At 36.0% G+C, this 19,291-nt stretch overlaps 1 pseudogene; it reads left to right on the top strand.

Moving 5' to 3' along the window:
* The first annotated feature begins 4,414 nt into the window (after positions 1-4,414).
* Positions 4,415-14,375, top strand: LOC119570935 (annotated as a pseudogene).
* The last annotated feature ends 4,916 nt before the right edge of the window (positions 14,376-19,291 follow it).

Below are 19,291 nucleotides of genomic sequence, written 5' to 3'. Positions count from 1 at the left end.
AAAAGGCAGGTGCCGGAGAGGGGGAATTAGGGGGGGGGCTAAGAAGAGTAAAAGGGCGCAAATGGAAAATCAACAAGGAAGAAAAGGGGAGTTTAGGGAAAGGCGTTGGGGGCCACGGGATACAGGTGAGAAATCCGGACATTTGGTTGGAATTAGGTGTAAATATGTTTGTTGGCTTGAAAGTGAAAATCCTGTCTTACTATTTCCCTTTTATGTTTAAAGGTAGGTCTGGCTTTCCATATAGTATATAAGTAGCTTTACTGATTGATTTTGGGTTGTTGAAACATGATGAAGGAAGTCCTTTATACACAATTTCTTTACTATTGAAGAAATTGTCTTGAAAGTTATGAATAAATCAAGCTAACTTTTAAATTAGATTTAGCATATGTATGTCTGTCTTGCAGTCCCTTCATGTAGATCTCTTTCTGAGAAAGGCTTCAGCTAACACAGTTACCAACTGTATTGTAAATATGTAAATCTGTTGTCCTGGAAATGACCATATTGGCACCTTTTGTTACACCCAAGCCTTACTTAGGCCAAAATGATGGTATATGTTTAAGGGTTCATTTGCCCCTAACAATTATGAGAGGTGCTCTATAAAATTTTGAAAGAACTGTGGATGATGGAGGATACAAAATATGAAATCTGAGGTACGCCGATGATATAGTTTTAATTGCCAGCAGTATCACTGAACTACAACAACTACTAAATACAGTTAAAGAAGCAAGTGAAAAGGCTGGCTTGTTTCTTAATGCCAAGAAAACTAAGATCATGAAGATTCAAAGATAACCGGCAATGAACAATGATGAACATGTTACAATCAATGGAATGATTGTGGAAAATGTGAAAGAGTTCACTTATCTTGGAGCCGTTTTAACTAATACATATAATGATTCACCGGAGATAAAAAGAAGAATTGCCATTGCCAAAAACACCACAATTGCTCTCAATAACATCTGGAAAGACCGAAGCATTACCTTACAGACAAAGCTGAGGTTATTGAACTTATTAGTTTTCCCAATTGCATCATATGGTTCTGAGTGTTGGGTGCTGAAGTAGATAGACAAGAAAAAGATCAATAGTTTTGAAATGTGGTGTTACAGACGAGTACTGCGTATTAGCTGGACAGAGAAGAAGACGAATGATGAAGTGCTGAGAAAAATGAATTGTAAAGACCGGCTGTTGGACATCTTGAACAAAAGGAAATTAAAGTTTATTGGTCATGTGATGAGAAGTAAAAGTATTGAGAAAGACTTGCTGACAGGGATGGTGATAGGGAACAGAGGAAGAGGCAAACCAAAGACAAGACTGAGCGACAATATCAAAGATATTTGTGGGCTGTCGATGGTACAAGTGGAAAGAAAAGCGTAAGATCGAGTTTAGTGGCAAAGGATGGTGGAGAGGTCCACGGCTGCTCAAACATGAGCATACCGTTATTGATGATGATGAGGTTGTTATACATTGTTTTCGGTGTAGTTTGTTTTCCACAGCCGTTTAGTCCAAGGTAAGATTTGCCAGTTATGGACAGAATGACTGAAAATACGATTTTTCATCTATGGTAGCACCTTTGCAAGTCGTTAATGGGAAAGTTGTGCAACACATAATGCTTTGGTATACATTTACAGGAATATGTAATGACACTATAATAACAAAATAGAAAACTACACTCACTGATACAGAAAATAATCTGTATAGGCCAAAACTAACCTCAATAATTTAGAAAATGGGTCATGATAAATGCTGCGTGGGGAGTAAGTCCATGGCAATTGGGTGAGGGACTAAGGGGTGGAGTCTCCAGTGGGGAAATGCAGCAATCAGATGGAGGCCTGGGAGCAAAGCCCCTGGGTTAGGAAGGTTTTTGGCCCAGATGGCAATGTTTGTGGATTTCCTAGGAATGGCTTGTGTAGTAGGGACTTATTCTCAGAGAGGTACAGTCACTACATAGGCAATACCCAGTACTGTCCTTTATATCATTTGTGATGGAAAATAATAAGAGTGGATAATTGAAGGAAAGAATTGTTAGAAGTTTGGATGGCTGTGTGAAACTTAGAAATGAATGTGTTTTCATATCGTATAATTTTATAGTTATTGTTCCATAAGAGTAAGAAAACTATTATTAACAAGATTTTTTTTGTCTCAGGATGATAAAATTATGGTTCATAAAATTATTGGTAATTGTTTAGAATACCTACACATGACCGATCATGATGATAGTGATATCAATTGATTCCTCAACTACCCATATATGTAGGACCTTTCCAACAGAGCCCCTCTCCCCCAAACCCCACATTCTTGACCCTGATTGCAGGGAGGGTATGAAAAGTACCAAGGAAATTGTGGGGTAAAATACATCATTATATTGTCTGATGCAGATCCCTTCTTGGGGGTCTTGCCTGCCCCCAACCCCTGCCCTGGAAGACAAAAAATCCCTCATGTATTCATGGTAAGATAGAGCGCATAACCAACATGTCGAGGCGCCTGATGCTGAGTATGTCCTATGCTCTGTCCTACTCTACATATGTGGTGAATTCTTTGTTTTCCAGAGCAGGGGGCATAGCCCCTTGCATTTGACTATATAGCGGCTATTTCTATGTATGTTATTCATATTTTACCCAACAATTTCCCTGGTGCCATTCATGCCCTCCCCAGCTGTTGTGGTCAAGGTAGTGGGTATTATGGAGGATTTTGTGGCATAATCTCTCTATATATATGGGTAGTAGAGAGTGAGAGGAATCCATCAATACCACTTTCGTAATCGGTCATGCAGTGGTATTCTGAATATTTACCAAAATTTCTTGAATGACATTGGTCGAGAGATTTGCAGACTAGCCTTCACAAAATCCATTCAACAATCTAAGTTGCCGCGACTGGGTGTGCCCTTTGGGCACTGTCTGAGGGGATGGATTAAAAAACCCTTGAAAAATTGTCTGCTCCTCATTATGTATGGCAAGATGGAGCTGAAACTCAATAGCACTGCATGGACTTAGGCTGTGAGCAACGCTTTCTGCAGTCTTTTCCCCCTATTCGTGGCATTACCATTTGTGTCTGCAGATTGTTTCTTGTACCAGTGACTACATTGTTCTCTATAAGGATATGATCTTCAATTTTTCCCTCACTTAGTGCATCTGGTATTTGGTATGCTTTCTTTGACTCTTCGTAGTAACAGAATATACATGCAAAGTAGTGCTTTGATACAGGGCTAACCATTGTGAGCTACTTATAAAATTTGGATTACAGCAAGAAATTTAAATGCTTATTAGAGGTACACAATGTGAGTACTACTTTTTCTTTTTATATTCTCTCTCTACTTTCACATGATCAGTAACACCAAATAGAATGAGAGTAAAATATTTCCTTCTAGGTATAACATGCATTGATCTGTTTTTTTTTTTTTTTTTTTTTTTTTTTTTTTTTTTTTTTTTTTCACACAGCTATCTATTCCTTGTTTCAGTTATTCACATTATGATGTGCATCAATCTGTTGTTATTTTCAGTCACAAATGATATTAATGAAAGTTGTCTACAGCTAACTGTTTATGAAGTGACTACACCCCCTGATATTAAGCAATTCCTGGAATCCACAAACATCCCCATATGAACCAAAAACCTTCTTAATCTGGGCTTTGCCCCAGACCCCCACCCGATCACTGTGGACTTATTTTCTGCACTGCATTAATTGTAAACTAATTTCTTTATTTCTGACATTTTTCTTTACCTGTAAAGATTATTTCATGCTATAGTGAATGTAGTTTTCCCTTTCTTTATGATAATAACATTATATTTTCTTGTAAATATATAATAAAGCATCACATGTTTCACAACTGTCTTACTGTCAACATGCGAAGGAAATACCATAAGTGAAAAGTCTTATTTTCTCTCATTCTATTCTTTACAGGCAGAGTTTACCCTGTACCAGACTGCTGTGTGAAATAGAAACTGTACCCATTGATCTCCTATACTTTAACTCATGATTTGTTAGAAGGCCAGAAAAAAGGTCACTGTGACCTGTAAAAAGTTATAAATGAGAATCATTATAATAACATGAGAAATGTGTTGAATGCATTTCGAGTATAGTTTCATCAGAAAAAAATATTTATTCTCAATGAAGATAAAATTGAACACATCAGATACATCTCATGTTGTGTAGATATAATTCTTACTCTTACCTTTTTCTACATTTGTTGCAATGAACATTGTTCATACTTTCAGTGAGTCAAAATATATTTCTAGTATATATTTTTATGGTTATTTCCATAAGCTTGTTTATCTGTTATAAAAGTGGGATGAATGAATATGTAAAGAAAGGGAAAGTCTGCAAAGTGCAAGAATTTGAAATAGAAGAAAGGTATAGAGTTAACAGCATACTAAGAATATGACCTTGCACTTGCACAGTAGCAGAAATTTTGTATTCTGAGATGAGGAAGGACCCAGTCAATACCAGTTCTAAACATATTTTAGTACACAGATCATGCATTAAATCTGTGGATGTGTTGAATGAAGTATCAAGTGTCAATCTTCTAACCACTGCCTATAATTTTGGTTATAGAGTGGTTAAGGATCTGATATTGGATCCTGCACTTGCAAGACAGCAAGCCTTGATGCAAGATTGGTTTGTGTACATGTGTGGGATCAGATTTCATGAAGAGGGATTCATTATTCCTGTTTTTCATTGGAAAAGGTCTTTGAAGTTTGGGAATAGGATCATATTTGATAATCATAGAAAATAGTATCTTTTCTTATTTTGATGATTGTGCTCATAGGATTTAGATATAGCATTTAGAATGGTTATTTTCATTTCAAAGATATCTAAAATATTTAAAAATGCAAAAAGGAAGATTTATTTTATGTATTTTAGATCACAGAAGATATGAAATTTACTTGTTAAATTGATAAGTTTTGAAAAGTAAAGTAATGTGGGGAGTGGCATTCACAGACTATCAATCATGTTGTTGTTTTTATCAGTATGTATCTGTATTGTAAATCTAACTAAGGCACCTGCACCTGTATTTGTGTTTTTTTCCTTTTACTCCCTTCACTCTTGGAGGACCCATCAGGAATTGGGGGTTGATGCAGGAGGGGGAGATGCACCCACCTTCCTAACTCCCTCTCAGGGGAAGCCCTTGGATACCCTTCCCATGGGACATTTCCTACTGGGGCAAGTTCTAACTAACTTCCCCTGGGATGTCTTCCTGTTGGGGGCAAGTTCCTGGACCCCCTCATTATGCCAAAATTCATGACAACACTCAAATAGTATATAAGTATAGTACAGTATTTTCTTCAAAATTTAATATGAAGTTAGTGTTCCCATAGTTACATCTAACACAAGAACAAGACATCACACTCAGTTCAGTTCACAACAAGAGTCAAAATTGTATTGTTAAAAATGCTGGTATTTTTACATTAGACAAATGACATTCAGCATATGCATATTTTACATTATTATTTTGTAGGATTTCATTGCATGATGAAGTGTAAAAAATGAATGTAAGAAAATACTTGAGAATGTTAAGTACATGTGAGTTACATCTACGAACACTAATCTATGATATTTTCATGAATGTGTGTAGTGTGGCCGTCTTAGTTAGTATAATTTCAGTTTATTATTGATGTATTATTGTACAATTAATATGAAGAATCCATTTTTCATAGCTTTTATATTTGTCTTTCCCCCAGTTTAAAAAAAATATTCAATTCCAGGACGAATTGAGCCAGCAAGAGAAGGGAAAGAAAATCGTAAACCTGCCTCACCAAAGGTAAAAAATGAACAGAAAAATGACCAGAAGAAGAAGAAGCCAGAGAAGAAAAGTAACAGCGTCCGTCAGCCTGGTACTTTGGAGGAAGCTATACGCAAGGTGAGGATGTGATTTTGGGCTTTGGTGAGCAGTGGAATGTTGTACAGGGCATCTCTGACTGTATTATTGCAAAGGGATGACTTATTTTGTTTGAGATCAATTTGGTAAGCTGATTTTTTCATAGCCTTCACTTTTAACATTTTTTAGTCTTTTTTGTTTTTTGTTTTTCTCCCACAATGATAAAGATCATATATGTTTGCATGTATGAGAACTAGTAACTTAACTGTTTTTTTCATTTATATGTGTTTTTTAAGAATAATCACCAGGCATACTTTATCAGGTAACAGTTTAGAAGACACCTGCAGCTGCTTTCAAAAATAAACATATTTTCTATCCAAATCTGCTTGAAAAGTCCTGTAATCTGTGATGGATGGCCCATGGTGTGAAATCCAGTACAAAAATATTTCTTATCAAGCAAGCCTTGCTGCAGCAATTCCTTCAAGCCTCATGCTCAAGCAAAGACAAACAAACCTCAATTATGTACATTCTGGCAAAATATACCAGGTGGTTTTTCATAAGCTCACCCTAGGGAACCATTGGTGTTCTCTTGTTTGTCCTCAAGATGATAGCTGGAATGAAAATAGATCCTCTAAGGGTTTCAAATTTGATACATCTGGTTTATAGAAAAATATTTATTTCTCCCTTATACTCCAAACCACTCTTTGTAAAATTGGAATTTTGCATTGCCAGTGATTAATAAGTAAAATGTAGTCTGTAGAAAAAATAAATTGGCCATCCAAGGCTGCATTAACCTGTTGCATCTAAGTAATGTGGATGTCTTCTCATGGGGGTGGGGTCTTTTTGTTTTTCTTTTCCTGTCCCCACATCTGTATTTAACATTTGTTATGCTGTATCATGATGGTAAATAAACTGTTTTCCTTGCACAGACTCCATATCTCTTTGGGGAGTCTTCAAGTCCATGGAATAATAATTAGTATCATTTTGTTATTTGTGTAATTTGTTTATATTTTCATATTATTCAGTTTTCTATAAAACATTCTGCACTATTGGTCATGTGGGCAGGAATAGAGCCTGAACATGGAAATAGTGTCTTTGGAGTCACTCATTTACCAGATGAAATAATTTAAGAACCCCTTCCTAAATCCCCACTGAGTCAAATCTTCATCCAAGAACTTTGTGCAACTTATTTTCATGGAGGCACATTCCCTTCACCTCAGCCGGCAGCCCAAATTTTCCATGAGGTGATGGTTTCATCACCAAGATTCAGTAGGTATTGTTAATAACAATTCTGTAATTATAATGTCAATAATAAATTGACCTCCTTGGTGGCTGAGCACTTGTGCAAACAAAATTCACAAGTTCACTACAGTAGGTAGTGTATATATACTCAGTGCCAATGGGCGAATTGATCAGCAATTAAGCTATATTGCCTTTTATTTAAAGATGCCATAGTTCCAAGTGCATATTGATGCATCTGCAAATAACTATAGTATATCTCACAATCTGTCTCTCTTATCTATCTGGCTATATAGCTATATAAGATATAGGACTTTTACAGTGTTTACATTTTGAAATATTTATTTAGTTAATAGTTATTTTTCAATATTTTTTCTTCAGCTGAATGTAGCAGAAATGCAGAACCTTCTTGATGTTGTTACTGCAAGATTCTTGGATACTCCACTGATTTGGCTGAAGGATTTAGCTTCCTATTTGAATGTTCGCATAAACCCAGTGCATATGCCAGATCCAATTCAAGGGGAAGCCAGATTCGTATCCCACTTCACTTGTGTCTTCCCAAGTCAAAAAGGTAAGACCTCATAGTGCATCCATAGTCTTGCTTAGATACAGACACTGCAGCCAAGCATCTTTTTTTATATGAATTATGACAATACTTATAATTGACATATGTCATGTCTAGACAAACTCATTTTCATTGTTTGTCTTTCTCACTCTTTCATAGTGAGTCTCTCACTTTCTTATGCTTTTTTTTTTTTTTTTTTTTTTTTTTTTTTTTTTTTTTTTTCCATGAATATTAAAAACTTTTATTCTGGTATATTTGCTTTACCAAAAGTAAGCCAAATTAAGTTATTGTAGAATCATGTTGAAGGAAAATAAATAGACAAAGCCTTTTCTTGATAGTTGTATTCTTTGTTCTACAGCTGTTGCTACAGACCCTCTCCGGTTGCAATGACAAGGTGCTTGCAGCATTCCACAAACACTGTGTAACATCCATGGTGCAAGAACAAGTAAGGGTTAAGTGTGGCTGGATACAAAGTTTTCATTCAGGTAATTTAACTATATAACTTGAACACAAATACTTAAAATTGCAAACAAGTTGAGTTGATTCTCAGAGGACATGCTAACTTTTAAGAAAAAAAAAAAATACTGTAAACCATCAGTTTTTCAGTGTAATAAAAGCTGAGGGAATTTCTTGTTTTATAATGAAAAGAATGAGGGATAATTTCAGGGTTTGAAAGATGTCCTGTAATGAAGTGTAAAATTCTAAAATGTTTTATTTTGGGAATTCTTTAAACCTACTAATACCGGCAGGACATGTGTACGTGTTGTATCCACACCCATAGTGATTTTAGTTTATTCATTTTGTTTACACATAGATGGTACTAGAAATCACCAAGGAGTCAATTACTAAGCCTACCTGATCTTGCCTATTTACTCTAATTCCTTGAATTAATTGAATCCTTAGTTGCCAAGTGTATGTGTAAACAAAATTTAAAACAAACTAAAGTGGTGAGTGCATGTACTGCACTAATGTGTTAAAAAAGGATTTTTTGTACATCTAAAAATTTAAATAAAATAAAGAGTTTTCACCCTTTCCAACAGATCATGTCAATGCACCGTCCACATGTATGTGTGATGAAATTGCCAGCATATTGTGATTGCGTCAGAGTTTTCAGTCCCAAACACCCACTTGCCTCTCCTTACTCTGGGCTATTGGACAGGCAGGGATCAATGACTTCAATGTTGGTTTAAAAGGTAATTGCTAATTAAATTTTTTATCCATTTGCTGCTATTGATCTTTAAAAGTTTAAAGTTCATTGGTATGTCTATAGAAATTCTAAAAATCAAAAAATCATTGTTATTTCAGTATGGCTTGAGATGATGGTGCCGATTATTGGTTTGAAGAACTACTCCTCATTTGTGGTAGACTATGGGAGTAGTGTGTTTGGGGAGAGGTGGTGGCGATGGCGAAGACAGTACAAAAATCTTGGGGTGCGAGAGTTTTTCTCCATTCTAGACTTCACATGGTGCAACTCAGGGTCACTATCAAAACCAATCCAAGACAACTTTTTGCTCTCTATCCAAAAGTGAAGGTAATTATGCATTTACAAATTATTTGCTCCAAGTCTGTAGTATATATTTGTGAGGAACATGAAGATAGAATGGGAAATAAAAAGATGACAACATATATTTCTGTGCATGTATTCTTTTTGTAAATACTCAAGTGAACTATTCACATGAGTGAACTATTCACATGCACAGTAGTTTACACTCCTTGGAATTATTTAGGAATGATGAAGTAGGTGTAAATTTACATTTGAAGTGCAGGTATTATTGGTATGCTTTTACATGAATTTTACATGATCCGTGGTGAATTGAAAAACTTAATTTTCAGACCACTGCCTTTAGCTCACGTCCAGAAGTACTCTTCGCAATTTCTTCCCCTCCTTCTTGCGACGACTCGATCCAGTGCACCACATCTGTTAAGAGTAGAGGTTAGTTCTTTAGCCTTCTAGATTTTTCTGTATTTCAGAAAACAGTGTTTAGTATCTTGTTGTATTTGGGTCACTATGTGGAATAATAGTAGTTGATTGCTTTTTTAGTCTGGAGATTAATATTGTTCGTGATAGATCTAATTTATTTATTTATCTTTATTTTTTTTATTCATTATTTTTTTTATTTTCTTTTTGTTAAATATACTTATTTCCTCTACACAGTTGCTAACCTGCTTGGTTCAGTGCCTAAACACGGGAAACCCACATTGCTGGAAAACTTGGTCACAGAGGGTACCTCAAGCATCTGCCTCAGTCTCCCTGCTACTCGTCCATTTGGGTATAGAAAAGCAAATATGTTTGTGTGTGGTATATATATAAATTTTTGACATTAGGTCAAGTTAATATTTATTGCCTTGTAATTTTTTTTATTTGCTATATAAGTCTAAATTTAATGGTTATGAAAAATGAATTACAGGTAAAGAATGGAAATTTTAAGTCAGAGTTTTGCGTATAAAGGGGACAAGAGGTATTTAGAAACGATAGAAGGTTTTGCAGCTGCAAATGAAAAAATTTTTACAAAAAGCATCTGCAGTAGCTGAACTAGAGAAGCTAGTAAAGCAACAAAGGTAAGTGTGTCTCTTTTCATAAATCAAAAGATAACGCCCTATTATTTAGAGCAACATCTAAAAGGAAATCTCTAATTTTTAATTCACAAATATTTATAATTATTTTTAAAATTTTACCTCCATTTTCCCATATAATTTTGGGAGTGTAAAGCAAAAGCTTAATAAGTAAATGTACTATGTATGTAAGATATATAGGAAGTAACAAGGAAAAGATAATGTGGCTTCCCTGTATGTATTGGCTTCACTAGTGTCTTAATTTTCCCAAATACAAGAAGTGAGTGGATAGTATTGAGGGTTTTTTGTGCGCAGATGCAGACAAGAGACACTGGTGTACATTTATCAAAATTTACAACACAATAGAAATTGATATTATGTCAGTTGCATATGAAAAAAGTCTTTTTGAAGCCCTTTCATCATGTATACAAAGATATTGGATATACAGCTCTTGATCAAAAAGGAAGAATGCGGCATGCTTCTGTACCCTTATCAGATCACCCAGTCCCATAGTTAATGCTAAGGCAATATGAGTCAGAAGAAGTGCCATTGAGATATTCAAAAGTACGCGCCTCTAATTCTTCCACCGCTATGGAAGAAGTGGGGAGGAGAAATTCCTCATGGGAACATAGAAGAAGACAGAGTAAAAATGCTTCAACTGAAGATAGTTTTTTAAAAGCAGCAAGGAAGATCTGTTGGATTACCATGCTAACTCTCTTCAAAAGGGAAAATTTTGTAGAAGTGGTTCAGACATTTGGAAGTTAAGGAGTGGGTGGGACAGTTCAGAGGATTTGTTGAATGATGAATATGATGTCAGTGATGGTATAGTTTTGCAGTGGAATACCAAAACAGATGGCAGTGTCTTCAGCAGTCAGGAGGATCTCCTGAACCTCAGATTAAATGCTCTGCAAATGTATTTAAATTTGTACGTAGCTCTACCTCTGGAAAGGAAGCAGCAGCAGCAGTAAGTTTTCCACTGGGGAAGGAAAAATATTTAAGCATTTGAAAAAGAAATGTACTTCACAAAAGAAAGTGCATGAAACTTCTGATATGGTTTCAAAAAATAAGTAAGACAGTTTAAAAAAAACACCTGCTTCCCCAAACACCCGATTCAATTGGGCCAACAGATCTGAGTTCAGAATTAGCAAGTTAAACACCGATCCAAACTAAAAAGTTTCAGAAAGCTGTTGTGTTCACAGTTCAAAAGTTTGGTGAATCACCTCAGCCATGTTTGTGATCAGGTAGAAGTGATCAGTAATAAATGTGAAATCTTGCAGGACACATTAGAGCTCTTGAATGCGAACAGCATATTCTTAGCATAAAAAATCAGTGATTTAAAAGTCGCAGTTTGAAGAGAAAGATCTTATCTGGCTCAAATGTAGGGAAACCACAATCATCGTCAGATGTTTTTAAAGCAAAACAAATATAATAAAGGAAGTGAGAATCAGTTCGCAAGTTTGATTTTTGATGAAAAATTGAAGCATGCGGAAAGTAATGTCTTGGCCAAAAAGTCTGTTTTTGCTATACTGACTGAAATCATCATAAAGGGTATGCCCTTCAAAATATCTGCGGTGAGTTTCTTTCAATATAGGTTAATTCACATGTCTGCTATGATGTAGCTAATAGACAGTGGTTTGTGGGAAGTTCAAAATGCTTTTTTCTGGTGTAACCATGCATTATATATTTAAATATATGAACTTGAAATGGTCTTTATGATTTTCATTTTGTGTGAATTGATAAGATGGTGTATATAAATAGTCTTTATGATTTTCTTTTTTGTGAAATTAAGTAAGTAGACATTTACCCGAGAATTAGAGTGTTCTGAAAACTGTTATTTTGTGAGAGTATGAGGCTTATTATATAATTCATTTTGTGTGGGTAGCTAGGTGCAACACCTCATACCTCCACTCATGCAGGTGGGTAGGTGGTCCTGTTTTGTATACCTAGAATGACAGTGTCCTCAGTCTGCTGTCTAGACTTTTTTTATTATGTAATTTTCCATAGTATATAGAGTTTCTGGTTTTAGTTTGGAGTTTGATTGCACTTATTACATGTTTAATGTACTCATTCTGGTTTATGTGTATTTTGAATTTTCAGATATCTTTATAAAATATATTTCTCTGCTTGCAAAGCAGATTGTGCCTGTAGACTCTTATGCTAGAACTAGTAGGTGATATTTAGGTTTCTGAAATGTATTTTTATATTGTTAAAGTTCTAATGAAGTAATGTAATGAAATTTCAGTTTTTGCTGGAGGAAATGAAGGTTGCAAAAAAGAAAACTCCCGACCATAATATGGCAAAGCTTTTGGTTATACTTCTTGTAACAGTCATTGTCTGGGATATAAGAAGTGCAGGGTCTTTTTATGGTAAGTTGCCTTTATTTTTGCAAGATAATTTTATACACTTTTGCATATATTTGTGTTCAAGCAGATCACATGTACCCATAGAACATTAATGTTATGCCTGATATATACATAACATACACCAGTTTGTATGCCACACAAATATTTCAAACATACACAAAATATATAGGCATGTGCATTTACTGTACCAAAAAATACAGTATATCATTGCTATTCTGAATAATAGAATATTAAATAGAATTATACATAAACCTTAATGTCAATGTTTATATTTATTTAAGAAATTTGTAGATTTATATAATAATTTAATGTTTACATGTATTTATCTTGCTAACTTTTATCAGGATCAAAGCTTGGCCAGGTATTTGAGAAGCTTGGACTTGTGCCATATATTGAGGTTGTTGGAAGAACACTGAAAAAGTCGTTTATTCAGTCGTACAAGTGAGTATTTTAAATTTTCATTATTTTCTTTCTTTTCAATGAAAGTATAAAGTGACTAAATATTAGAATCAGTCATTACTAATCATTACTTTTTTCTTCTCTTTTAATTTTTTTTTTTTTCTTTTTCTTCTGTTTTCTTCTTTTTTTCTTTTCTTACCTTTTTGTTTTTCTTTTCTACTTTTCTTTTTTTTCCTCTTTTATTTTGATTATTCTCTTTTTCTCTTTTTTTTTGTGTTTTTTCTTCTTTTCTTTGTTTCTCTTCCATTTTATTTCATATTCCTTATTTCCTCATCTTTTGCTTTTTCGTCACTGTTTTCTTTTTCCTCTTTCTTTTTTCTTCTTCTTCTTAATTTTCTTTTTTTCCTTCTCCTTTTATTATTTTCATAATAATAATATTATTATTATTATTATTATTATTATTATTAAAAGACATGAATGATAAATTTTAATTACTTGCTCTTCATTTTATCACAGATGATAAAAATGTGAATTCCCGAGGAAGCCAGTACCCATAATTGCATAATAAGTCAGTAAATTTAATCATTATTCTCTCATTTTGCAGATGGTGTATACTAAACATTCCACTATACTATAGTCGTGGATGTGAACTGGCTGGGCCATACTTACTGCTGGTTCTAGCCAAAGCAGAGGCAGTGTGGGGCTATATAATGAGTGGAGTTGAGTCTACTTCAGAGTACATCCCTGTCATTAAAACAAAAGTGAGTCTGATATAATAGGTAATAATTGTTTCAAAATATAATCTGAGAGTTTTTTAGATAACTCGTTTGTTGTATAAGTCTAGTGAATAGATTTGCTTTCCACTTTTTTCATCAGGAATCGGTAACATGGAAAAATCAAATTTTCTCATCCTTTATATCTGCCTTGTTTAACTGATTTATTTATTTGCTGACTTTTTTTTCCACCCATTTCTGTTATAGTTGGATACTGCCATCCCTGGATTGAGTGAGTCTGTAATCTACTATGGGAGTGCTGGTGTTGATGGTGTCTGCTCGATTGCATCTTCCGTTGGAAATACTGCTAGACCCTACTTGCTAAATATTCAGGAATTTATGATGTCACGAGTATTTGTGTAAGTATTTTTTAGGTTAATTTTTGTTCTCCTTTCACAATATCCTTTCCAATGTTATTCTACTCTCTTTTATTTTGCTGCTCCTCCATCTCCTCTAGTTATTTCTATTTATTAACTATTTTGTCTCTGCTGTGAGACGATTTGTTCCTTCATGAAACCTAGTATGTAATATTTGGATATCATAAATTAATTTACATACAGTATAATGGTTTTCCTTTTCATTGCGGGGCCCCCTTAGCCCCAAAAAAAATCTATAACCAGTATGTTGTTGGAGCTTTTGACAAAGTGTCAGAAGTCATTCTCAGAGTCCTTTAAAAACCTTCTCATGGCTTTAGATATAAAGCGCATGTTAGTGGTAAGACTGTGTAAACAATTTAGTAAGTGGATTGTAAATGAGAAAGTTGTAGGGCTATAAATTTATTAATTTGGTTTTGGGATACCGTTAAATATTTTTGGTGAAATTTCCTTTTGGTTATTTGAAGAAAATCTGGGCCTCTGTTATTTATAGAGGGTCACACTTGACAGGGATCATATTACAGTTAATTCGAAATTTGGTGCCAGTAAGGTGCATATTAAGAATAAAGTACTTTTTTGAGATGAGTTTCTGATATATTTTTTTAAGTGTATGCTGCCAGAACCTCTATGCTGGTGGAAAATATTTTTTGGTTCTAAACAGCATTGGTTACAATCCTTACAATCCATTATATCTTTGAAAGTGACTTGTTGCCTTATTGTTTACCATTTGATATTTACATATTTATTGCCATATTATATGTATTGATGTTTTTAAACTCATTTGCATAAGGTAGGTAATTTAAAATTAGTTCATGTAGTGTTTATTGGCACCTAGTACACTTCAGTGGCCCACTTTATGGAAGAACAATAAGATCACTATGGAAGATGTGTAAATACATTTTTAGGTGTGGAAGCAATTATTATTTTTATCAGTAATATGAGTAATGTTCTTACGGGAAAAATTAAGTATGACAGATTTTGATATGAAACTATTCATAAACAATTTCATTGTGAAAATTTGTTGACCACTTGCTCAATATTTGTTTCATACATGTCACATTTTTATTAGTGGAATGATCAGTTTTTTTTGTGTCAGAAAAAAAAAAAAAAAAATTTACATGGAGTTGTTGAATAACTGTACTGGTTTTAGTTGGGATTTTGTGTAGATGAACACCAATGCTTTTTAAAGGGAAAAAGTTTTTGTGATGTTAAACTTCATTACCCCATGCTATTCTAGAAGCGGTAAGAGATAAGAAGGGAATTTCAGATCTGGTTTAATCTGATGTTTTGTAATTTGGGTTTTCCCTTGACTCATTTCCATGCCTCTTTACTGCTTCAATTGAAATAACAATAAAAAATAAAAAAAAAAATTTTTGTAATATTCGGGTACACATAAGACAAATAAAATTTCTTTCTCCCAAACCCCAAAGTTTATCTTTACTGTCTTGAAAGAGCCTGATATATATTTTTCTGAAAATGTTATTTTTATTTAAATATAATGAATATCATGGATAAAAAACCCACCTAGCCTGTAAGAATAAAGAATTAAATAATTTTCTCTATCAATAAGTTTCATTATTCCTGAATACAAGAAAAGTACTTGTAAGTTAATCATTAGAGGAAAGAATTAAAAATTGTGTTGAATTTAGCATTGATACTGTTACTAAGGAATAATATCTTATTCAGCATTTCAGAAGAAATAATTTAAATTATCAATAGAAACATATACAGTAACAGTATAAAAGTAACAAGACTTTAGTGTAGTCTATGATTATTTTTAAAAAAAATAAACAACCATGAAACCAATTCCAGAAGTCCCCTCTCTACCCTTTTCACTCCCCATATTACCCTCTAGTACTGTTAAACCTGTAACTTTACCTAATCATCAACTCTTTCCCTTTACCCTTTCCCCCCATCCCTTGCCCGTTGTTGTTGTGGGGGGGCTTAGGAGGGGGAGACTGGGACCCAATGATGGGGAACTCCCAACCTTGGGACTCAGCCCTCGACTCAACTAATTTTGCATGGTATTTTTTTCCTTCCCCACTTTTTGTTTCTGTCCCTTCACCAAACCCTTCTGCTACCCCACCTCCTAAGGTGTGAGAGCCGTGCTAAAAGGATGAAAGGTTTGACTTTGGGGCCAGTCCTGAACGGCCTGAGGGAGCCATGGGCATGGTATTCCCCTGATTTAGTTACCTAACCCTTACCCCTAAAGGGGGGACCCTGTTTTTATCCCCAACATAACCCAGGTTTACCATGGCCAGTAATGAAAAAAATATCCCCACTATTAGGGGGGAATGAGGCTTGCCCCTTTATAAATAGCCCCAAAAGATGTAAACCCACCCGATTCCCCGACCCCAGGCTTTCCTTTGACCACGGCTCCGAACACTGCAATAAAAATACCCCCTCATCAATGCCCACTAGTACAGTAGCCAACAATCAACCCTTAAGGAACATTTCCCCTCTTCCAGCATGCTCAACTTCAACACCTCTATCCCACAACCTCCAACATCAACCACCCCATCCTCCCTTATATACCTTACAGCCTTATTGCCCACCTCTCCATAACATACCTCCCTCAACACTACTTCCATCTTCGTCCCCGCCCCGCCCTTCTAAATACCCCTATCTCTACAACAATCTTGAATACTCTCTTTAGCGCAGCCAAAAAGGGACCGATTGTTCGTGGATCCCTTCCACAGCTCCCTACTCTGAAACACCCTTCTCTTCCAACAATGTCTCCCAAAAACAAGTAAAGGGAAAGTCTCTTTCCGTAGCCGACCCGACCGCTCCCGTCTTGTCACAGTAACATCCAAAACCAAGCTATAGCATAACCAAAAATAACAGACATATATGGTAACCCCATCCTTGCAGAACCCCATCCCCAACCCTCAATACTTGCACCGGAAAAAGTTTTCAATCTCCAAGCACATTGTCCATCTATGACAAAGATTGGTCAACTGTGGAGAAGAACCTACTTGCCTGTCTCACAGACTATGATGCAACATCGTTACAATGCTACTCCATTCCCCCCAGAGGTCATCGAAAGAAACCCACTAATATAGCCAAATTACCTTCCGTAGAAAATGACCTTCCCTTTACGTCTACATAGGAGGAGATTCCCTCCCTGTTCGTCCATACCAACCTCCTCCACGTCAGTGCCAAAATTATTGGCGTCTAGGACACCCAGCCAAAAAATTGCCGTTCCACAGCCAGATGCCCATATGTTGCCCAAACCTGGCCATACCCGATCTAAAATGCTCTGCACAATCACGCACATGTGCCAACTGTGGCGGCCCCCATATGTATTTTTTATAGGGGCTGTCTCACCTTTCAAGTTTGAGTCTGAGGGAGCAACTCTCAGATTCAAACTTGGACTCACACAAAAGGAGCCAGACAGGAAACACGTCGACGTGGTTTCTCTCTTAAATCCTTACTCCAGTAATACTGTTCATTCTACCATTCTCATAAACCCACCCCCCTACATCTAACTCCCCTCTTCTACCTCCTACCTTCCCCCGTCAAACTCTTTTGCCATCTTAACCCAGACACTCCAATCTCTACTACAGATACTCCAATCACCACTACAACCCCAACACCTTCCCCTCTCCCTCCTCGCACTACCCGTAACAGACAGAACAAAACGTTCCAAACCCCCTCTTCCCCTACCACCACAAACACCTCCACCTTCCTTTGCCCCAACGCTTGAACACCAATCCTCCCCTTCCCCCCCCTACAAGAAATCCTTTATCCCCCAAAACTCCCCAACCAAACTCCTCAGAAGAAACTATTTTAAAAAATTCAAGATTACTTAATGAAAACTGACACTCAACCTTCAAATCTTACAACTCCTGCTCCCCTTTCCCCACTGCAAGTAACTGCTGTATCCATCCTCCCCCCTAACGATATCCCCTCTACACCCTATCCTCCTAACCCCTCCCAACAAAGCCCATACCCCCCCGACCCAACCCCGCCCACCATTAACCCTCCCACCATCCCCTCTATCCCTTCCATTCCCTCCTTGATACACACGTGAATCCCTTATGTAACCCTCCCATCATCCCCTCCATCCCTTCCACTCCCTCATTGATACATACGTGAATCCCTTATATCACAAATATCCCTTTCCACAGAACCCCTTGTCTCCTAATACCCCTCCTAGTAGAACACCAACTCCCACACCTCTCCCATCTCAGACCTCTTGGTCCTTATCCCCACCCTCTAGCTGCGTCCCCCCCCCAAAATCTCCAAAGCGGTACTACAATCTATATCACTAAAGTATAACTATCCTTCATTGGAATATTCGCGGTTTCCGCTCCCCACAGACCTGACCTTTGTCATATCCTATCCTCTTATAACCCATCTATTGTATGCCTTCAAGAGACCTTTCTTACACATCCTCCAATACCAATCCCCAATTATCATTCTGTCTCTTCCCCACATTCCCTTTATGTCTCGTCCATACTTACCTCTGCTTTCCCCCACCTATCCTCCCTTCACCGACCTCCCAACCTATCAGACATCCTTACAGAATCCCACACTTTCTGTTTCAACAACCTATTCTCTTTCCTCATACATACCCTCCATCTAATCTAACTCCTTACCACACCCGACTCTAACCCTTTCACTCACCAATTCCTTTGCCCGGCTTAGACAACTAATCACTAACTCAACCACCCTTCCCAAACATTAACTATAGTGCTACATGACCTTAGATGTCTAGCACATTTATCTTGCTTTTAACCATTAACCATTTCCTTACCCTTTTAACTACTATACTGTACCAGTGCCATATGACCCTTGATGTTATATATCACTTCCTTACCTGGAAGCTTTGTCCCCAAGCCTCACACTACCAATATAATTTGAATATATGCTGCTTATAACCTTAGATGTTGACACAGCAGAAATTTTTCAATAAGTAAAATAATATTCCAGAAGTTTAGTACTGATTTTTTTATATTATATAAACCGTCACTTGACATTGTTATATGTTGAAAAAGAACTGCATAACACTTGTTGCAGGGATTTATGAATTCCACTATCCTCAGTATTATTAGTGAATGAAGTGTACATCCTAAAACAGTGATTTGTGGCCTTTGAAGCCTGGCAATACACTAAAAATATATCCTGAAGTCCTGCAACACCAACTGCATTCTGTATAGTCATTATGTTTATGTGAAAATGTATAAACTACTGACGTTTGAAACAGGAAACTT

The sequence above is a fragment of the Penaeus monodon genome, unplaced genomic scaffold (genome assembly GCF_015228065.2).
Source record: "Penaeus monodon isolate SGIC_2016 unplaced genomic scaffold, NSTDA_Pmon_1 PmonScaffold_4498, whole genome shotgun sequence".
Lineage (NCBI taxonomy): Eukaryota > Metazoa > Arthropoda > Malacostraca > Decapoda > Penaeidae > Penaeus > Penaeus monodon.
Note: the sequence above shows the minus strand (reverse complement) of the source record. Positions and strands in the feature narration are given on the sequence as shown.